This window comes from Etheostoma cragini, chromosome 10 (assembly GCF_013103735.1).
Source record: "Etheostoma cragini isolate CJK2018 chromosome 10, CSU_Ecrag_1.0, whole genome shotgun sequence".
Lineage (NCBI taxonomy): Eukaryota > Metazoa > Chordata > Actinopteri > Perciformes > Percidae > Etheostoma > Etheostoma cragini.
The window spans coordinates 24660291-24666290 of record NC_048416.1 but is presented as its reverse complement, the minus strand read 5'-3'; positions in this window follow the sequence as shown (position 1 = coordinate 24666290).

Genomic DNA, 6000 nt, shown 5'->3' with positions numbered 1-6000 from the left:
AGTACCAATACAACTACGGAGAAAGTACTTCATTGCAGGTTGTATTTTGTAAGTATTTTCAGCAAAATGTACTTAAATTATCAAAAATGAAATAATTTGTTATGCAGTAAGTGAAATGGTCCCGTGACTGATATATTATTACAAATTATTATGTTGGGTTGGTAATACTGATGCATGCCAGTCTAAACAGCATTTTGATGTTGTAGCTGGTTAAAGTGAAGCTAATTTGAACCACTTTACACATGTTATTCTACATGTAGAAATGCATCAAATTTTTATTTGATTTACATTTTTCGAAAAACATTTTTTATCTGCCGACTAACCAGTAACTATGGCTGAAAAATAAAAGTAGTGCACAACATTTCCCTCGTAAAGTAACATAAAATGAAAGTACGTAGATACAGTACTTAAATAAATGTTCTTATTACAGTAGTCCCTGATGATGCAGTATTGGTGTTACCACACATTTCCAGTAGTAATACTGCCAAACACATGGGTACAAACATAATTACGATAAAAAAGACGATGCATGGAAGTTAGAAACACCACTTTGGCTTGAAGTACCATAATTACTGCTACAACGTGAAACATAAACATCTTCATTACATCAAACATAAAAAACAACAACTTTAAAACTTGGTGAATGCTGCTGAGATCCAGTGTTGCTGCCGTGTCCTTTAGGGTGTTTCGGTTCATCTTGATATCAGTGTTGGTGTAATAACAGATGCAAACGAGCACACTTCTCACCACACAGAATGTAAGCTGCTATAAAACAATGCTCTCAGCCTGGTGTTAGTTACTATTTCCGAAAACATGTCAGTACAATTCGAAAATTCATCAACATGACCTTAGCTTGTTACTCCCCCACAAGAAAAAACTTCTCCATACTGGACACTCCTTGTCATCACTTCTGTAGCTTGCTTCATTTCTCCTCTGCAGCAAAAGCAAAAGTATATTCAAGCCATGTTCGCTTGCTCTGCATAATGAGATCTGATCACAATATGGACAGAATGCAGGCCTGCATAAATCATAGATGTAAGTGTAAAAGCGTGATAGGATTGTTCATTAGCCAAAACAAGATTTATCGCACTGCATGATGTAGATCAGCTTTTGAGGTTATGAAGATAATCTGATGTCAAATATAATGATATTCCCAAATTCACTACAGAAATTCAGAAAAAGAATCTAAAGGCCCGTCTGTAAATTTGACCCAAAAATGCTACGGCTAAACTGGCTACAACTGACTATAAATTGGACCCCGAAAAATAAGAAGTATTTATTAATGTGCTGTAAAATAGACTTATACTTTAACTTAAATAGGATTGAATGCATGACTTTTAATTTTTTTGCTTTCTACTGGTCTACTTTTTCCCTGCAATGTGCATAATTTTATCTATGTTATATCCTTTTTTCTGCTGTATCTGTTGATTCTAGAGACTTGCTGTAATTACACTTTTTGTTAATGTGGCCTAATGTGTGCCTTTATAAAGTATGTCTGGACCTCTCTCTGAGGCTGTGTGGATGGCATCTTGGGTGAAGTTACTTGTGTTTTTTAGAGGTTTATACTCTTAAAAGTATATGCTCTACACACTCCACTCACTAGCAACACTTGATTATGCCAAATATTAAAAGGAATCTATATTATTGCACTATGTTAGCCGGAAAATGTCTTTTACTATTTGTGTGTCCTGCGGTTCCATGCATGTATTTTAATCTTTGACTACTTTTGTTCATCTATCCATTTGTAGACAACACGTGTCCAGTTAAATTGCATGTTTTCCCACTTTCACAAATTATTTTGAACATCATACTGCCAGAAGATAAAGCAGCGTCAAAATATCAAAATCAAGGTTTGTCAAAGTTTTCTTGAAGCTCTGAGTTTTTCCTTCTGCCAATGATGCCATTCCTACTCATTAGGCCTGCTTCAAATCTGGACCATGTCTCTTTATGTCAAAGAAGTGTTTCATGTTTTCTATCCTGCTGAGTCAGATTTCGTTTGACATCCTTAGGGAAACAATGCGGTGCTAAGGAGCACTTCAAAACGCTACAACAACCAATTGTAGTGTTTACCAAAAAAGTTTTAATCAGTGTTGATCCACTTTTTGGTCTGCATCCTCTGGGAAAAATCTTTGGCTACATTAGGACGTGTTGTGATGTTCAGGATTAAAGTGTTTCTGCAATGATAAGGATGTCTAAAAGTAATTAAATATGCAAGATGAATAACCTTAATTACTAAACAGCACGCAAACTAATTCGAATAAATAGATAATCTGTTGAGCACAGATTCATTTTGCCATAAATTCTGGACTGAGGCCATTGGCAGGATGCAATAATTTGAGTGTAGCCAAAACCACTAATAAAAGTAGAGGGGCCTGGAAACAGCATGGTGGCATGTTCTACTTGGAGTGCTGTTTGAGTTTCTAGCTTCTGATATTAGGGCTATTTTCATTTCATATTTCATTTCATATATTTATTATACAGGAAAGTTAGAAAAAGTAACATTACATTACAATACAAAAACGGGCCTGACTCAGTTTAAAAACTGGTTTTCAGCAGGTTCCTGTTCTGCAGAAACATAGAACATGGTTACAGCACGTCATAACAGACATTAATACAAGACATTGATATAAAAATAATGGATTTTTGACAAATGAAATCCACAATACACTTACATAAGGACAAAAAACATTTATACAAAACATCATCAGGCTATGTTTGGACTCTGACCTCAGTAAACCAGACCCAAAAGCTTTCACTCAAAGGGCCGTGTCTACTGCATTCTGAATGTACCAGCAGAGTACTCCATCAGGACTGACTCAGCAAGGACCTCCATTCGTTTTCAAAGTATCACTCTGTGCATAACTGACTGGAGCTAAAAACAGCCGTGATGAGGCCGGCTGAAAGCATACAAGAGCATTGAAACATGCCAGCTGCAAGATAAACAGAAACATAAACAGAAAGCTGACTGTACATTAGAAAATCGTCTGAACACCCTCCTCTGTTACTGTGTAAGTTGTGGGGTGGCAGTAGCTCAGTCGTTAGGGCAGGGGTGATTCTAGCATCAGACCTTTAGGGGGGCTCAGCCCCGAATGAGAATGTGACACGGATACAGTGCCTTGCAAAAGTGTTAACCCAGTGTTAGCTACTGAACGACGTCAGCTAACGTTTTTTGACACTATTAACACTATGATGGAACTAAACCTGACACTTAATAAGTCACAGTAATAACGACCCAATTGACACAATGTTCTAAAATTTAGCAATTTTAGTTGCTTACGTTTCAATTTGGGTTCTAATCTGTGCCATGAAATTACCAACTTCTTCATGTTAAACGTTCCAACTCTTCTGCTGTCCCTCTGCCAGATCAGATAGAGGCTCAGCCAGTTGCGGGAGTCTGGCACATCCACCTCCGATTGGCCAACACTATGTTTCTGTTAACCCTTTCCTTAACTGGGTTACAGGTGCATAGCATCGGTGACAGTGTCACAATATATTAAACCTGTTTCAAGCCCTTTGAACCTGTAATTGTTTGTCCTCTGTCACTAACAGACAAGTTTGCAAACTCTAATTTGAAGCACTAAAATTGATTAAAAAAAAGAAAAGATTTTTTAGTATTATAAGTTTTAGGGGGGCTGAGATTAAATTTTAGGGGGTCTGTTCAGCAGTTGCAACCCACTCACTCGGACATCTCTCTATTTGTAAATGTCTAGGACCTAAGCATATGTGTATATTTCAGGCCTGTGTGTAGTGTAAAATAACGTAAAAATTTAGAATTTCCCCATTGGGGATCAATAAAGAGTATAGATTATTATTAATAACTCTCCATTTGACATGTGTCCTGGTAAATCTTGTAGTCAGCCAAAATGCATGGTAGAATCTCTTTGTGGAAAACAAATACAAATGTTTAATGTGCCAGTTAAACTGTGCATTAAGTCATCTCTCAAGAATTGTTGTGATTCAACAATTCATCATATGAAAGGGGTCTCTTCAGTATTCAAACAGACTGCTTCTACCAGTGAAACTATGACATAATGGCTCATGGTTTATCCTCCGTCTTGACAATGTCGGAGTACACTGCAAAATCACACCTTTCACTTTACTAAGTATTGTACCAAGGATGTGCAAATACATGTAATTTACCAAAGCAATGCATTGTCGCAAAACTTTTGCAAGATTTGACTTTTTCTGGACAATCCTGTATTTTGCATGAAGAGCACATTCAAACAGCAAAATCAGAACCCTCGTTGTGTGTGTTGATTCTGTGTCACTGAGATGAATGAGGATAGTGCAATGTGCAAAGTTCAGTCTGATCACAGCCATAGTAACATGACAGGAAATAGTGAAAAATGTCCATCACAACTCCCCAGAACAAACACAAATTCCTTGTTTAGTCCAACAATTGGCTTCCAGAACATGAAAGTATTCAATTTACATAAAGAAAAAGAAGCAAGACCTCTCATTTGAGGAGCTCAGCACTAATTTAATCAATATTTTCCTTCAACATCTCCTCATACTGAATTATATGTTTACCAGAATATTTCCAATTTTGATTACCACTGAGTTAAGAAACTAACTCTACACTACTTGTTATAATTAAAACAAACATACCAGCCATACATTTTTTCACACTCTCAATCTACCAACAGACTTCAAGAAGAAAAGTCTTTAAAAACTCTTAGGGAGTGCATGTTGAGGTGATTCTTCATCACAACAGCTGCATTAATTCACAGAGGTCAAATGGAAAGCCTCAGCCAGGGAAGATGGATCCAAACTAATGTCACTCTCTTCGTGTAGAGGCCCGAGGAGTGGAGGGTGGGAGCCATATGCTTAGTCCTAATGCAGCAGTCGCAGTGAATGTACATCGAGTTGACATTGCAATCTGGAGCTGTGCTCGACACTGCAAAGTTTAACGTATAATGGGATGTGATACTGGCCACATATCACATCTGTGTGAGCGTGCTCCTGCTGACTCTCGCCATACAATGTGTCACAAGCTATTACAGTCTTCACCACACACCGACACACAACTGATTATTCTCACTGCCATTCTTTTGTATAAATGCACTCACACAAAAAAAGCCAGCTCACCCACACCGATACATGCAAATAACTGGATTCACACAGATACAGAAGTGGACTCTCTACCACTCCATTGTGTGCAAACATTCAACACACACACACACACAAGCTATGTACTCACCATAGACAGCCTGCAAAAATTACACAGAAACTCACACACACAAAAAGAACTCCCAGCTTGAATAACAAAATGCTACAACATGCCACAGAGACAATTCCTTCCCCTACTTCCTTATTTACCATGCAGGGCATTAATTGTCGGCATGATAAATTACAGCCATCTCAGCAGCACCCAAGTGTCATATACACACGGGTTGTTTATAAGCACAGATGTGGCAACAAAATCTCTGGATTTGCAGGGAGAATGTCAAGGGAGAGCTCCTTCTTATTTGGCTTAATGAATCATGCTATAACTTCATTTTGCAGGAGCAAAACATTTGGCATACGTGCTGAATGAGTGCATCATGTTTGATTATGGTGATGTGACTCTGGCAGTGTATTTACACATGAGGCATGAAGCTTGTGACATGTTTTTCAGGATGAACATAAAAACATGTTAGATATTTAAGTAGTAATCTCCAGGGTTTTTGTTGTTCATGCATTGTTTATTTCGGCAACATTTCTTCTGCTAAGGTGTCATTTTTTTGTGGTGTTTCTGCACTGCACATTAGTTATGAAATGAATTTCATTCGTCCTGTGTGGGGTAGAAAGGGTTAAGGATCAAAGCAACAATAACCACAATATGTAGGCTTAGAGTGGTGATATCAAGGTGGATTTAGGAAGAGGAAGTCATTAGAAGAAATAAACTCAGTTGGTGGGAATCAAATCAGACAATAATGCTGCTTATCACAGCTACACAGACAAAACTCAGATTTACTCAGCTCTTTCGCAGTGGTCTGTTAATCTCACTCTGTCAAGGAA